General features: G+C 32.9%; 1 protein-coding gene across 10 annotated transcripts in view; it reads left to right on the forward strand.

Moving 5' to 3' along the window:
* Positions 1–17,901, forward strand: part of klar (klarsicht) — a 732,252-nt gene that overhangs the window by 472,502 nt on the left and 241,849 nt on the right. For 2 of the 10 annotated variants that reach the window (XM_088237012.1, XM_088237017.1), the window contains exon 2: positions 4,918–5,298. The exons of 4 other annotated variants lie outside the window; for them this stretch is intronic. The gene's annotated coding sequence lies outside the window, so the exon portion shown is untranslated. The remainder of the gene's footprint in view (positions 1–4,917; positions 5,299–17,901) is intronic. 4 more of the 10 variants (XM_088237014.1, XM_088237018.1, XM_088237013.1 and 1 more) reach the window with 2 other exon arrangements.

Genomic DNA, 17,901 nt, shown 5'->3' on the forward strand with positions numbered 1-17,901 from the left:
TTATTTATTTTTTATTATTGTTGTTTTATTTATTTAGTTTCTGTGATAATTCATAGTCGTATTACCATAGTTTTTACAACACGATCATTTGCGTTCTTTTCATTTACCCAAATGTTTTAATCATGAGGGGCATTTTACGAGCTTTTAACACATTATAAGAAAATGGGAATAAAGTTGTAATAGGCGGGGTCCGAACCTCGTACTGATGATTCTTGTGTCCACGACACTAACCATGGAACCACAAACCGATTACTTAATATCATTGTGCACTGATTGTCCCGTATTAAAATATTGATGTCGGCCTCGTAGTGTTATGTTCAGCGCGTTTGCCTACCACGCAAGGGGTCTCGGGTTCGTTCCCGACACGGTTGGTATGAAATATTCATTTAATAGGGTGTTTTTACACTAGAATATTTCGTTATCTCTGAACTGGTACCTGAAGCGCAAGATTGATCATATTACATTCAAGTAACAGTCGGAACCTGAAACAAAAAACCTTTTTACATTATAAAACTGTAAAATATATATTTTTTTAATTTAAAAGATGTGAAACGTTTGCTAACAACAATATTTTGAGTTTGCCTAAATGTCCGTAGACAAGGACTGGATTCAACTCCCTGGGGAGCTGTTAATATTAACGTATGAAAACAGAGATGAAGAACATTTTATGTAGAGAAGGTAATATAGAAGTCTACTTATCTATCAGCGCCCTTGAGGTGATTTTCACAAAAATAGCGCTATATAAATTATCCAACTTTATATATATGGCCTGTCATTGGCTGGTTGAAGTGGCTGTGTAACATTTCCCATTCTGCCCACATTTGATTCTGAACATCTATATACCTTCAATTCTTTCATCTGTTGATGTTTATGAAGTCAAAGAGCTGAAACCTTTATTTATGCGGGCGAGATTTATCTAATTAAATTATTTCACCGACATACTACAAACTAGACAACGCCTGAATTTTTTTTTTTTAATTTCTACACTTCTTCATGGACCAGGTGGATTTATCAACAATATTTTGAGTTTATCCAAATGTTTGTAGACAAGGCCTGGATTCAACTCTCCGGGGAGCTGTTAATATTAACATATTACAACAGAGATGAAGAACATTTTAGAGAAGGTAATATAGAAGTTTACGCACCATTTAAAAAAAAAAAAGGACAAATCTCGGAAACTTTTAAGGAGAACATAACATAATAATATCAATTAACAAATTACAACAGGGATGGAGAATACCTTAAAGAAGGGAATATAGATTCTAGGCATTTACATGGCTTATAACATGTCATTAGCTGGTTTAAGTGGCCTCTTTTACACACTGTGTAACATTCACCATGCTTCCCATACTATAACATCTATATTCTTTCAATTCTTTCATCTGTTGATGTTTGTGAAGTTAAAGAGCTGTGCCTAGACTTAGACTACCTTCTCTTAAATGTTCTTCATCTGTGTTGTAATATGTTAATGTTAACCGTTACTGCTATTTTTTCAAATAACCAAATAGCCCATCTCCAGTTCAACTCCGTTGCGTATTTCGTGTTGATAATTCATCATTCCCGACGCCCGTGAACTTTTTAATTCCTTACAACCTGATCGGTGACTAATTTAAATACTGACTCCCCTATTTTCGATGCATAAATGATTTAAAGAAATCCCCGGTGAATATACGTCGAGTCTTCCCTTTTCGATATCATATTTCACATCTCCTATCCCCCAGTTCTCTGCTCTGTAATCAATCATTTTACTGTGAACTACTTACGTTGTTCCTTTTTTCTTCCGCCCCGTTTTCTCGCCATATTGATTTTAGGCTAATGATAAAAATGACACGAAAGAACCTTATCATAAATTATGATTTAAAATATGTAAGTTCAAATTCAATTTCAAATTAATTGATTTTACCTAAATGACATTTACCTTAATAACATCATTCTGCATAACACCAATTCTCCTCTACGGATACGAATCGTGGCACCTCATTAGGGCTTGGGCCCAAACAGCAAAATTCTGAGACTCGAAAAGAATACACTTTACACTGTCTATTTATTCGATCAAATTAGTTTAATTTGAGTGAATTATATTAAAAACTTTGGTTAAATATCATTTGAAAAGACGACTAGAATTCGTTCCAAAAAAACAAGCCAGCCAGAAGTCAGCTGTCAAACCTAAAAACAAATTTTTCGTGTTATGCCAACTACTAACATAAGCAAAAAAAATAGATACGTACTTAGAGACCAATATCCAAAAAATAAACTCACCGCTTTTTAATTTCGGTAGGTACTGGAGTAAATAAATCTTAAATATCGTTTATGTTTGAATGTTTTGGAAATCTGATAAACCATCAGTTTTGAAAAGAAATTTAAAAATTTGGTTGACAGACATTGGAAGTAAGGAATCGGAGAATTTATTGAAGATAGTAATCTAAATATTATGCTATCCCATTGAATCATATATAAATTTATTGTATTTTCCCATGTGCATATATATTGTGTATGAATGTGTGTATATATATGTATATGTATGTATATGTGTGTATATATGTATGTATGTGTATATGTATGTACGAAGTATGTATGCTTTATATTTGTGTATTTAATTGTATTTTTACATTTAATGTAAACTTAATTTTCTCTTTTGGGCTATAACTGTTTTTTTCTTTTTTTTCTTCAATATTGTTTTTTTATTTATAGGAAAAATATTCGTAAACCATATTTGCCGCAACAAATCGGTTTCTTAGAACAGGCATTTGCCCATATAGGAACCGATTGCAACATTAGGCGTATTAATATTTCTGGCTTGCCGACCCTTCATATACTGAGCCTACTCCTAGTACTAGCAGAATTTGCCAGAGTGTTTTTTGTGCCATTTCGTAACATTGTATGTATAAACTAATAAATGAATAATAATAATAATAATAATTATAATAATAATAATAATAATAATAATAATGAACCTCCGGGCTGAAAAAGTTAAATAACTTCCTAGGACATAAAAATCCCGTATTTGTCTAAAAACATTTGCACGGACTCAAATATTGTTGATTAAAATATGTTTGTATGAACTAAGCCAAGCGTATTATTACAATTAAATAGAAACATTTGCATCTCAGATTCATCCATTACAAAAAGTTAACTACCCGTGTATTTAAATGTTCATGTTTCTTTATAGCAAAAGCTGTAATTAATTAGTGTCAATATTTAACTAGTGAAACAGTTTTGAAAAGTTTGTACAATAGAACCGACGTAAATAATTTCTTCGTGTCTTGTTCTACATTTTTTGCACTCCATAATTACATGCTCCAAAATGTTTTAAGCGCTTTTTTGCATCTTTGGCTTGCGAAATTCCCGAACGCTTGGAGCTGTACCAGACGAAAGAAATCAAAGTAATCCATTTAATTGTTCGGACAGATGCGCAGCGTTCGGATTAGATTCGAATAATTAATTAGAAAAGAAGAAAGTTCCTGCGCATCAATTAGTTGTAAATTGTAACAATTCGTAAATGAAGTTGGCACTTTCTATCTTTTTCTCCCAGTTTTCTATTGATTCTCTGCTACTGATCGTAATTTTGTTTTCCGTTTGGTTACTTATTCATATTTATATCCTGTCTCGCAAATTCCATTATTTGCCATTTATCTAAATGAAACGCAAACAAAAAACTTTCAAGTGAGGCATTTGAAAATATGACGCGCCCACGTATCAAGATGATTTCAATTAACTGAAACTAAATGTACATAATTATGTTATAATTAAATACCAGAGAATTAGATTAATAAGAATTTTAATTCAACAAGTTCTTTCAATGCCTCTTTCATTAGTTCTTTATTTATGCTGCTCTATTTCGTTTATTCTCTGTCGTAGTTTCGCTTTTGTTTCGTTCCTTGCCCGCCTTTCATTTGTTTTGTTCTGAAAACCAGTTTTGTTTTGTTTTTTGGTCGATCTCCCGATGCTAAAATGGAGGCAGCGCGATCCCCAATCTACCTACAGAGCCAGCCGGTTGCCATGGCGAAACGGGATAAATTCCTGAATTATTTATGCCTCTTTTTCGGCACTCCTTGACATGACTAAAGAAGATGTATATCAATGTATTTTTTAAAGTATCTACTCCACTCTCTTTCATTGCTTAAAAGCGATACTGCAATAAGATATCACTTCTTTGAGGAGGAATAAAAACGTACTATTTCCTTAAACACATTAACCAGGTAGAATTCTTATCAGTTTTCGGATAATACCTTTGCAGGTATATCAACCCTTCAGTTCTTTACTCGCAATTCGATTGGTTTTATATATTCTTTTGCGTGCGTTGTTTTTGCCGTATTATAAACCATGGTAAATTTTCTCGGAACAGCAATTAAAATGATTGATAAATAAACGTTGATTGCGTTCCTAGCTTGAATCATGAAGTTATTTTAATATCGTGCCTTTTGTATCTTATCTAATCTGTAGTTGATTAAATGGTTTATCCATATTTTCCATAGATAAGAACCATCGGTGATTGTGTTTTCGTCATATTTGTAATAAATAATTTGTCTAGGTTTCTCCTACGTATCAAAATTAACGATTATATTAAGCATTTTACTAAGTAACGTAAAACCTACATTGTCACCGGACAAACTAAGCTTATTTTATTTTCAAGTGCGTCTTTGTTATGGCGTTTGTGACATACGAAACCTGAATCCACGGCCTTTTTTAAGTTTGTAGGTACGTAAGAGATAAAATCTGAACAATAGTCCTTTTAGATTTATGGTTCTCGTTCCTTTAAAACGTTATTTAATAACCTCTTTCTGCGGGCTGGTAATAGCGGAGACAACAATACCCTTAAAATAAGCTTATTTTGCTTTTAAAACTGTTTTGCAAACGTCGTCGTAATTCTTACACTAAAAACTATCTACAATACTTGTTGGTTTTTATTCTTTTAAGCTTGTCGAGGATTTATTGTGTCGAGAGACAAAATCGTAAAATTTTACATGAAAAAAATGTATTCCATGTATATTTTTTATTATATAGTAAGTGTAATTGAAAAATAAAGGGGTTCTTTCTCATGCTCGAGTAAAATATGAACGATCTAATTGTGTATTTAATTATTTAAGTGTTATTTTGTTAAACATCGTGCGATAACTATCTCAAGTGACACACGTCTCCCCTTTATGCTGCTGAACGCATGGGGGCTTTAGTGAGATATAAATAGTGATTCATGAACGAGGAAAAAAGACGGACGTTACTTTAAACATATTTCGCCGTATGTTGAGCTTTCAATTGATGGCTTTGTCACCGCTTCAGCCAGACGATACACACAAATAGGTAAGTTATTGCATCTATTAATGTGTTAGTTGATACAAATAACATTTTTATTCTGCGGTTCTATTCATAACACGACTAATCTTTCGATCTTCCACCAGCCGCCATGTATTGACAAATATTCCTTCTCCCTTTCTAACTAAAGTATTATCCAACATTTGTCAATTCCTAACCTTTTGTCCCTTTAAAGCAAAAATCTTGGATGCTTTATGCTGCATTTTGAGTACTATTATATTGAGAAGATCATCAGACAGGCGTCGTGGCGGAGTTGGTTAGACGGCCAACGCGTGTCCGCCAGTTGCAAAAAAGATTTTTCCTCAATTGGTCTGGGTGTTGTGGTGTATTTTTCATAACTTCCTTCTCTTTCCCACCTGCCGACGAGCCTCTAAAATAAAAGAATAACGGGTAATTCCTTTTTTTAAATGTAAAAACATAGAATTAAGAATAGTCCAGAAGGAGCGTAGAATCATATTTGAATACATCGGACTTTGTACGAATATCCCCCTACTATAACACACTTTCCCCGCTCGCATTCGTGAAGTCACCGCATAATGTTGCACGGTGGGAAAAAATATAATCATAACACAAATGTAAGTTAAAAAAACCAATCAGTTCATTTCTCTAAAATTTTATTGTGCACGCGGAAACATCGCTCGACGTGTACATGTCGCTTACGCACATTTTATCCGCTGAAAACGGCTGTAGAAAAAAAATCCTTCTTAATATTTTTTGGCTCGTCCTTAAACAATTCCAATACATCTTGGTATAAAGGCACATAATAAATAATATTTTTCGTTAACTCGCTCGTAATAACGCCGCCCCGTGGTGTATTCATTTTTGCATTATTTTCGTATTGTAACAAGGCTCTGTCCTGCGCAGTCGAGGCTGTTCACGGAGCTGGGACAAGAAAATATTGTTTGTCTATTGTATTGTCCACGTGTAAACAATACTTTAGAGTGCAGTCTAAATTCAGGAGGTTAGCGTTAATTTAAATAATTTTTCATCCACGTTTTGTCTCGCGTGATAGTAAATTATAAATTTCCTTTAAAACGTTCTCTCCATTGTTGTAAGCAGTTACCAGTTACCAGTTACCAGCACTCATGAGCTACATGAAGGCCAAATTGAATTTAATTGCTATATTCGTCCACCACATTCACTTACTTCGTCACAATGAACATCCACTAATGCTCTAATGGGCTCTAAACCTCTAGCATATTGCTGAGATGAATGCATTTAAATTGAAAATAATACGCCCACACACATTAAACCTGTATGTCAATTTTCAGTTACATATTATAATATAAATATATTATGCTTAAACTTCGTATATCACTTTTTCCTTTTTAATTGTCCTTTGAAAATATGTAGTATGCTGAGTTTTTCCAAATTTTTGTAGACAAATAACTGGATTTCCCCCCCTTTTGAGTCGTTAAGATGAGAACATTATAGAGAAGGGAAAACCTGATACCTTGGACTTCTTCTTGGACTTCTTGGAAGAAAAAGATTAAAAAATGGATAATTATTTTCAGGCGTTGCCTAGTATGTGAAATAATTCGATCAGATGAACCTCTTCATAACAAGAAAGGTTTCAACTCTTAAACTTCACTAAAATGGCCTTTGTGGTGTAGTTGTCAAAAGGTTTGACTCACACATAGAAGGTTCCGGGTTCGATTCCCGGTAAGAACACTAAAATCTTCGCAAATTTGACCACTTAACCGAGTATCGCACGCAACTACACTGGCTCAGTATCAGGCATAGAAGAAACATTCACATTCTATCACTTCTTCATAATATTTTAAATAATCCCACTTCGCCTGTTTATCTTAGAGAACTCATCCAACCTCTTTCACAACACGGACTATTTCTTCGTTCTAGTAACGAGAGAACCCTTTTAATACCCTGTCATCGCTCGAATTTTCTTGCCTCCTCTTTCACAGTAGTAGCCGCTCGATTGTGGAATAATCTCACTAATGTTCTTTATTTACATTTAAGTCAAGATTAAAATGTCACTATCTAAATATTTAAATTGTTCCTTTATCCTTCTTCTTTCCTTCCCATTCCCTCTCCTCTCTTTATAGTATAGTGTTATTATATATATATATATATATATATATATATATTTATTTTTGTTAATCTTTGCTTTTATTTTTTGTATAAAATTGTAAGATTCAATATGTCCATGTATTTAAAATTTTCTCAAACTGAACGGTTTGGGTAGGTAGGAAGAAATTGCCTTATGAAAAAGGCAATATGCCCGCCCTTAAATGTTTATTTATTGTAAATGTATATAAAGTGTCAAATAAATAAGCAAATATTAAACTAAGCCAAAAAAAATATTTTTATTTTTACTTATCGTATTATCAGCGCTATGATTTTTAAAGTTTTGTATTTCTGAAATAACTCCTATATAAAGTGTCAAATAAATAAATAACTATAAATAAAATGTCATTTTTCTCAAGCCTGGGTGTTCTGTGTTGTAATTCGCCACTGTAATTTAACCTCCTGGCCTGTCATGGTGCAAAAAAAATCGACTGATGGAAGAATCGAATAAATATAGATGTGCTATCGTAGGCAAAATGTTGAATGCTACACAGTGTGTAAAGTGGCCAATTAAACCAGCCAATGTCAGGTCACAAGTCGCAAGTCTTGTAAATGCCTAGACTTCCACATTTATTTCTCTAAAATGTTCCTTATTGAAATTTGTTCATATGTAATACGTTTTTTTTTAATGTGTTTCCACTTTTGATTTAATAATGTGTCCCAAACTCAGCACGGGGATTCTAGTATATTGCCGTCATAAGCAGAAAGGGCAGTTTTTTGTTTGAAATTAGTTAAATATGAGGTAATGTTCTACAATAAATTTCGAATGATTTGGTTTATGGCAATAAGTAATAAAAAAAATTCAGTGCGAAAAGAGATATAATATTTTTTTACAGAAATCTGAGCTGGTCAAATACATTATTTAAAGACTGTTTGTATTGTAAAAAAATGAATGTGCCCATTTATTATCATTTGTCAAACTAAAAACGATTCTAACTGTTGTGTAGATTTGATTATTCACTCTTTTCACAATCGTGCTATTATCTCAGTTTCACTTTTCTATGGTTGGCTGCTTTCTGCATAACTACGCACAAATAATCGTTACATTACTTCGTCATAAATTTAAGAAAATTATTAATGTAATGTTAACATCTTTGTTATTCTCTCGATAATAAACAAAAGAATACCTAATAAATTAACGAGACGGACACGAAGGTTAAGACCATCACGGTGTCCATTAAATTCAATGCTCGACACTTTCCTTAGTGCCAATAAATTGTTATTTTATGTCCAAAATTACCATTCTTCTAGAAATTTTATGTGTAAATTTAAATATTGTGATAATTTATGAGGATTCTACCAAAAATTGTAAAAATAATGAGCCGTTTGAGCCGAGAATAATGACGTTTAAAGGTGTGAGTTTTATTAATTTTATGATTTTTTTCATTCGAATGTTGTGTAAATAATAATTAATTAAATGCATTGCAACATAGAGGGAAAATATTTCTGCCAAGTCTAGATATTTACTGGGCTTTTTTTTCGCGGTCTTAATCCTGGGGATAGGTTTGCAGCAAAGTCCTACGTCTCGTCCTCCCCTGCTCTATATTCTCTGCAGCCCTCTTCAGCTCAACGAATGAGGCGCAGTTTTAAAACTGTGGATTAATCCTCGCACAATTGCTCCAAATACTCCCCTCGCGTCGGGGACGCCCTCTGTGATTTGTCTCCTCAGCCATTCGCTCTATCATGTCATATATATAGTTGGATAATTTATAAAGCGCCATTTTTGTGAAAATCACCTCAAGGGCGCTGTACAATTAATAAATATCCCAGTACGTCTTGCAGCTACAGAGCGCATGGACGGTTGGGATTCTAGTTCCAAGAGACTCTCTTGGCTTACTGGGCTCATGACCTGTTATTGGCTAATTTAAATGGCCACGATGTGAAACACTGATTGTGAGACTTCGAGAGATATCTTTTGTAATCTTCTCCCCTATCCATCGAGTCCAAATGACTCCTGGTTTCTGGCTCTATTTCTTACGCAGAACTATATTCTGCTTTCCGCCTGGATTCGGATACTTTATAGAAAGATTTATGTAAATAACACGTTAACAATTTACATCGTTTTTCCGGCCAATGAAATTGGGTCAACGTTTAACATTAGCTATTTTCGAATACACCCCCCTCCGCTGACGATATCAATAAATTATCAATTTTAATAGTAGCGAACTATTTTTATCAAAACAAGAAAATTTAAACAAATTAACCATATAAAAAAACAAAGCTCCAAGAATTATTTTGTAAAAATAGAGATACACGAGAGTAATGTCGATATTAAACGAATATTTGCTATAGGCAAATAATATTTTATAATGCTTATTTGTGTAGGTATAAAATTGTTTATTCCAAAAAAGTACACAATTTAAAAAAAATCTGAGTCAACTTGAACATAACATAATGCAAATATTTACGACGAAAAAAAATCAAAATTTTAACTTATTGTTAAGGCACATGTTTTAAACAATTTGTAAATTATATAATATGTGTAATGGATATATAATATATATATAATAATTATTAGAGCACATATAAGAATATGTATATATCTACTTCCGAGTATGTGTGCACTCTATCAAGAATTAAAATAAATAAAAAATATTCTTCAAATCTTTTTGCAGATGATGTTCTTCTAAATAAATTAAATTTATTTTTGTTACTAATAAATTAGTTAAATTGTGTAAGTATTTAAATGACCTAAAAATTATATAAATAAAAGTGAGTCGGATTGTGGGCGCGTGGTAGACTCTGGATCAGTGTCGAACCACACCTTACTACAATTTGCACAGCTAATTAGGATTACTCAAAAATAGACCCAGAATCTACATATTTGGTTAAATCATTATCATACCTCTGCCTGTACCCGGTGGTGCATATGGTACAGTCTTACGCGTCTGGTGCCAGTCCAGAAACAGTGAAATTTTATAAATTTACTCACAATTAAAATCATTATTTCACGTCCACCCTGCAAGGAATCGAGCCCAGGACCTTAAGATTGGTAGGCAAACGCTGCAGCCGCTGCCCAATAAAGCGGACTTATTTCCACTCGATTCCTTTGTTTAAGATTGAGAGTAGCCATCGAGTCGAAAGCACTCATCCTGAATTCTGGTTCTATTTCAAAACCCAGAAACTGCATCCTTAATCCGCCCGGACACAAATTAAATCACTAGAATGCAAATATTCATTTTATAAAAATCAAATAGTTGACGCCTTAATAATTTTAATAAATCCCTCGAAGATCAAGTTCAGAATTGTGTACAAAGTTTTGTTCGTACGTACTCTCAATTAATATTTTTAAGTCAACTATTGTTATCTTATCTTTTGTATTAATTAAATATATTATTCTTTATATTACACTTTAATTATTAATATTTCAAGGTTCTGCGCACCTTGAAATATGATTTTTCTTCATTATTTTCCGCAATTGCATTTTAATTCATAATTTCGTTTTATAATTTCATGGCTTCTTAACATTCTTTTGATTATAAAATATCCATATTTGGATTCAAATGTATAATCAACAGTAAACCGTCATGTTATCACTAACAATTATTATTTTTTGATATACACGTTTTGCTTAATGTTATGTCTCTTTTGCATATTTCATATGCTTATCGTATTTACATCCAAAACCTGCTATTTAGGTTAGTACGCTAACAGTTTATTTATTTTATCAAATAATTTATCAAAGTTACATACCTAAAATACATGCAATTTAGTAAAAATTTGTCGATACATTCCACATGAATATATCTTCAATTAAAGAACAACATAAGAAAAATTCAATATTTGAGTTTGTCCAAATGTTCGTAGACAAAAGACTGGATTTCACCCCCTCGGGAGTCATTAAGATTAACAAATTACAACAGGGATGGAGAATACCTTAAATAAGGGAATATGGAAATCTAGGCATTTACAGGGCTTATGACCTGTCATTGTCTGGTTTAAGTGTCCACTTTACACACTGTGTAACATTCACCATTTTGCCTATATTTTTTATATTTTTTTAAACATCTATATTTCTTCAATTCTTCCATTTGTTAATTTTAGTGAAGTTAAAGAGCTGAAACCTTTATTGTTGTGAAGAGATTTATCTGACTGTATTATTTCACATGCTAGGCAACGCCTGAAAACAATTTTCAATTTTTAAACTTCTTCTTGGACCAGTTGGTTTCATTACAATGATTGTGATTTACCCAAATATTTAATTTTGTTGTACAAATACAATTTTAACACCTAGTTATACCCTAAATGGCCTAAATAATATAATTTTCTTTATGCGCGTTTCTAATTTTTTTGGTATTTTTATATTTTAGATTGTTTTCTCAATTGTTAACGCTCTCAGATAATCCAGCTAGTGTTTTTTTACTTCGGTTAAAGAGATCGTGATGTTCCATTCTTTGATCGTTGGCTTTTTTGTATTTCTTTTATGAATAGCGTTACAAAGATTCGATCTATTTTTACAACACAAATTGAGAATTTGCTACTGTTTTTGTACCCGGCACTTGGAATCGATCTCGGATCAATCGATGGTAAAGTGTTGAAATCCCCAACAGTAATAATTCATTCGTACTCTCTGAGATACTTCGCTAACTGCTTTTTTCCACTTTAAATACTGTATATTTTTTTCAATTCCACTGCATTAATTGAATTAATTTATTTATGCTTTATTAAAACTTATATAACTTTTTAATAACATATCAAGAACATTTTTTTTAAAATTGATTTTATGTGTTTCAAGGTTTTCAGTTCTTTTATTTTTTCTTAGGTAACTCATTTTACAATTTCAAACCTGATAGGTAATCTTTTTTATTCAACAATATATATGTCCAAATGCTTGCAGACTGGCTGGACTTTCTCCCTAGGGAGTTGTTCGTATTAAAATTTGTTGCAACAGAGAGGGAAAACATTTTTGGAAGGGGAATACGGGAAACAACAGATGGAAGAGTTGAGGAAATGTGGATGTTCAAACATGGGCAGATTGGTGAATGTTACAGTGAGTAAAGTGGCCACTTAAACCAGCCAATGACAAGTCATAAGCCCTGTAAATGCCTAGATTCTCATATACTCCTTCTCAAAAATGTTTTCCCTCTCTGTTGCAACATTTTTTTTTTTTAACTATCGCTAGTTTCGTATGTATTGCATTGTTGGTTTAATTTTATTTTATTTAAATTTTTTAGAACCCCTTAATTATTTTATGAATACACATTATATTTTATTTGTTGCTTTTTTTATTGTGAAAATTGCAAATCCCATGCATTCTTTCTTCATTTCAATATATTCACGAGTATATTTGTTTTGAGTATGATCCTCATTGTTTTTTGTCTTCACTTTAAAATTATTTGTATTTGAGTTTATGTTTTCTGATTTGATAATACATTCGCAATATTTTTAACCGCACTGTTCGGATTCGCTCAGCTTTTAATCAATATTATTAAATAAATTAACTCCATTGCAACGTTCCTCTACTATTTATAATGTAGGCAACCTTCCATTATATTTCTTATTTATTTTATTGTATTTTTGAGAAAGTTTTTACGCATAAACACGAAGAATAATGCAGAGTGGGTGGACAAAAGCCTCAAATCGTGTTTCTGCTATTCCCGTGATAGGTCGCTGTAATATATTTTCTATTCGATGTTTGTAATTTATACAGCCAATCTTTTATCTGTAAAATAGTTTGTATTCCATGTATGAATAACATTTTAATAATATGTACTTAAAGACTATGTGCTCATATGCTTTCAATTGAGATCATGAATCAGCTTCATTCATAAAACGGACAAGTTCAAGATTATGAGTGAAGAAACGCCTGTCGCATGTTCATTTCTCGTCTCCTGATAATCAGTAAGTGAACGGACATTCCGTAACTAGTAACTATGCTTCCTGTTAAGCTTATTTTTAGTTATTCTAAGTGGGGGAACTTGGGATCTTAAATATGAAAAGCTCGATTTGCAAAACGACACACACCAAAGTTTATGATATCAAATGTTTCATTTTCCTTTTTCAAAACCGCTTTGATACAATATTTCGCAACAGTCCGTACGGCATATTTTCCTCACGTCTTGATCTCGGGTAAGCGAAGAAAATGTCCCTGAGTCTCGTCTCTTTCACAAGTCGGCGTGTATATTTATATTTAAACGCTTACCTCATAATTATATGACCCGTTTCCTAGTGCCTTTTTTTTCTCGCGTCGTTCTATTTTGCGAACGTGCTTTTTATACATGCACGCTTCGGCCACATGGGCCGATCCACGATCGCTCCTGAGCACTTACGAGATATCACCGCGCGTTTATATTAACATAACCTATCTACTTTTATTCGCTTGACATGTATCATGTTTTTTATTGGTTTTGCGGGCGAGATAGAAAGTCCGCTTCAATTCTTTCGATCGCCGTCAATCAGAAAATCCGTAAATCACAAAAAATATCTCGGATAAAATGGATTCATAAGTAGATAATTTGGAATTACTTTCCAATACATTTCGTGACCGGCTTACCATTGACAGACAAGTGATCTCACCAAATGTTTTCTTTCAAAAGCATTCGTATCTACTATCAACCTATCCGATAGATTTCGACTGCTTCATGTAAAAAACTATAAAGCTTCGCCATCTAGTAGCTACGTTGAGTACCTACTAGGAATACGCTGGCTAGAAATTCATAATGAGTTTTAAAATATACGTTACGCATTTCTAGTTTCATATTGTCGTTGACATTTCCATGCCTTCGATGTTTTGCTGTCACAATCTGTTCGACTTTCTTGTCTATTATATTGCGTTGTGAGGCAAAGGGCTCCGATAGAATTATCTCAATTTGTCGAAGATGAGAGATTGGAAAGTTAATAATGATGGTGTCACCATCGATCTATTTGTCACGTCTTGCCCATAAATATTTCTCTGCATCTGTGCCATCGTGGCTTTTATACTTCCGTCGCTGATTTTATATCCATCTATTCCACTGCAGTTAATATTTTTGATATGATGTGTATGTACGTAGATTATTCAAATCGTGCAAATAACAAGGTCATAAATGTTATGCGTTACCTTCAGATCCCGCTGTGCCAACAAATGCATTGTACACAGTTTACCACTCGTCAAAATACATTCACTACCGTATCGGTTTTAAATCAATCGATAACTTTTATGTTATTCTTTTAGTTTTATTGGGGGATATTGACTATCGTAATTCATATACTGGCCATTATAATATACTTCAGTTCTTGCACGTTATTTCTTAATTATACTTTTTTGCGGTTTAGTTGCGCAAGCGAGTCGCCATCTTGATATGCTTAATTTTGACGTGTATCAAATTTACTGGTTCGTACTGCCTTAGTTTATGCTGCTTTATACCCCTGGTGGTGACAGATTCTGATGAAGTACCTAACCAAATAATGTTAACATACATTATTATGACATCTGTACTACACGAGCTTGGTTAATTAACTCTCGCTGCGGGCGGGATATAAACAAGGATTGCAACCTTTGCATATTCCGTGACTTGAGAAGTAATGAATGTTGTATCCCTTTTTAGGCTGCTCAATGCTTCTTGTATCCGCGATTGATTTCCAATATCTTCTAGAAGTTGTCAGGCGTGTGGTACTTTCTTTGAATGGTTAGCCTGTCGTCTTTTCAGATTATCAGTGGCTTCGTTAAAATATGCGTGGGCAGCTTTCATTAGATAGTGACATTTATTTTCAACCAAATTAATCTCTCAATGATTTAGGTTGTTTTTTTACTCCATAATGATTAGCGCATTGGTCTGCCATTCATTTTTTTATATTTAATCTTTTAAAGTATTTAATAATATTGCTTTCATTTGAATTTCACCACGGTCAGCTAGGACAGAATTTACTGGTTATTATTGTCGCAGTTCTTTCATCTAATCTTAATCTCTGATGATGTATGTTTAAGAACATTTGAATCATGTTATAGAACTTTTCTATTACGAGTTACACAATATTGATATATATAAAGTCTTGTATTCTATGAAAACTTATGTGACATCATAGTCACACAATCTTCATTGTATGCAAAAGGAGCGTAAAATACATACGTCGATATTTCCTTGTGTTTTACATGGATTTTCGTCGTTAATCAAGATAACATACGGCACTCCGTCAGATTAGCGTATGTTTATAATGAATTACGTCAGTAATTGACCTTACCTCCAGGTAACGATTAGTCAAGGTAATAATATGATGTACTCAAATCTGAAACGTTTATATTTTGTACTAATACTAACGATAAATTCACTAGAGTGAAAACATATTTGTATTGACTATTTTAATAGCCGTATTGTACCTAGCTGAAATCATTCGCTCCGTATTGTATTTTTGGATCATTGCTATACATAATATTTTTAAGAAAAAAAAAACTTGTTTTTTTCGTTTTATGAACCACTTTATTCATTAACACAACCGACTAGTTACGTAAGAAGGCCCTAGAACAGATATAATAATTTACGCTATATATACATTTTACATTTTATAGTAAACCTTTACAATAAGACATGTTTCGCATGTGAAGAAATAATTTATATGAGGCATTTAATGTAAAGTGGGAAAATGACAAATTTTATTTATCACCTCTAATTTTATAATAACATAGATAAACGTCTTTTTATGAATCTATAAATTCTAAATCATAAATAATGACTTTTTTTGTCTATGGACACTATTACTTCACACAAATTTACTAATAAGAAATCCCACCAGACACAATTCCGTTTTTTTTTTAATAAAAAGAAATATTTCCGTTCTTATGATTAACCCAAATATTTAATTTTGGGGCCATTTTCAACTAGTTGTAAATAACTCACTATTAGAAAATGGGAATCAAGTTGGGATAGAGTAGGATTCGAACCACGGACCTTTGGTGCGTGAGTCCGAGACACTAGCCACAGGACCACAACCCGATTCTATATAAGACTTTTGTTTTATTAAAAGACAAATGTTTAATATTACACGATTTACAACACAAAAAAGTATCCCATTAATATTGAGTATTTGGGCATAAGTTCGTCTTTAAACGCACAAAGGTAAAAGGGGAGACTTTCCAGTGTCCCACCAGTCACATTAATTCAAATAATAATTACACAGAACTTATTGAATGTTTGGTCCTTTCTTGAATACAGTTTAATAAAATGTTTCTTTATCTTGTTTTAAAATAGGTTTTACAGACAAAATTACAACTCAAATTCTGGAATCAAATGTTGCACCAGTCACAATGGAATGAATATGTATAAATATTTAAGAATGTCTTGCTGCACGGACGAATATTCTCGTAAGATTATTTTAATGCCGTATGATTAACTCATTCCAATACTTCCGGCTATTTTTCTTATTTCGTCTTCTTTTTTCACATCCACCCTTAAGTGGAGCATGAGGGCATCTCCAGACGCCTCCAGAAGACCCTATCGCCAGCCAGCACTCTCGCCTCCTCCCACGTCGATCCCGCGATATAAAGCCATCGACGGCCTTTTGGGACTGGTCATTTTTAACGAGTTGAAAATAACTACATAAAATGAGAATCAAGTTGTGATAGACCGGGGCTCAAACCTATGATCTGTGAATACATCTTCTCTTCGGACATCTATCTCCCTTTGTTAACCATGGAGTTGAAACAGTGTTTGATTTATTTAGTTTTTTATTGCTCACTTCTTGGCATGAACACTTGACCAATTTACTACTATGCTCTATTTTTTATAAATTTATTGATATCATTTTAACTCTTCCGGAATTCCACTCGTCCATGCCCTTTGTAGCTGCACGATGATTGTTTATCTAGCTTTCATTTATCAACTTTAAAATACAAAATTTTGTAAATGGGGTCTAGAATTTCAACAGTCTATGCGCTTTGTAGCTGCAAGACGTGTTGTAATCTTACTCCTTTTTATTATTCACATTATATTTTTTTTTAAATATCATTTATACACTAAATTTAATTTTCAATTTTTAAAATGTGTAAATGGGGGCTAAATTTCTAACTGTCTATGCGCTCTGTAGCTGCAAGACGTCCTGTAATCTAGCTCCTATCTGTTATAATTTTTGATTGATCTTAATTGAAAACGAGGAACTAGAATCCCAACCGTCCATGCGCTCTGTAGCTGCAAGACGTACTGGGATATTTATTAATTGTACAGCGCCCTTGAGGTGATTTTCACAAAAATGGCGCTGTATAAATTATCCAACTATATATATATATATAAAACACTGAAACGAAACTACAAGCAGGTTCCTTTTAGCATGTGTTTTATTGTTGCGATACCTTTTTTTGGACTTTATTATTTATTTTCGATAGTTTAATTGAATATTATATAATTTTATGAGAAGCCCATCCTTATTTTTACTCTCAAACAAATTTTCAAATAGGTATTCACGTGTTAACTATGTCACTTGTACAAACTCAGTTCTCAGTAATTCAGTCTCAGTACTCCACACGGTGCCTACGGGTATTTCTGCACGACCGATCGATACAACAAACGGTTGGTGGGTCGTGAATATGGTGCGATC

The sequence above is a fragment of the Micrasema longulum genome, unplaced genomic scaffold, assembly GCF_059751315.1.
Source record: "Micrasema longulum isolate JH-2025_06_02 unplaced genomic scaffold, ASM5975131v1 h1tg001635l, whole genome shotgun sequence".
NCBI lineage: Eukaryota > Metazoa > Arthropoda > Insecta > Trichoptera > Brachycentridae > Micrasema > Micrasema longulum.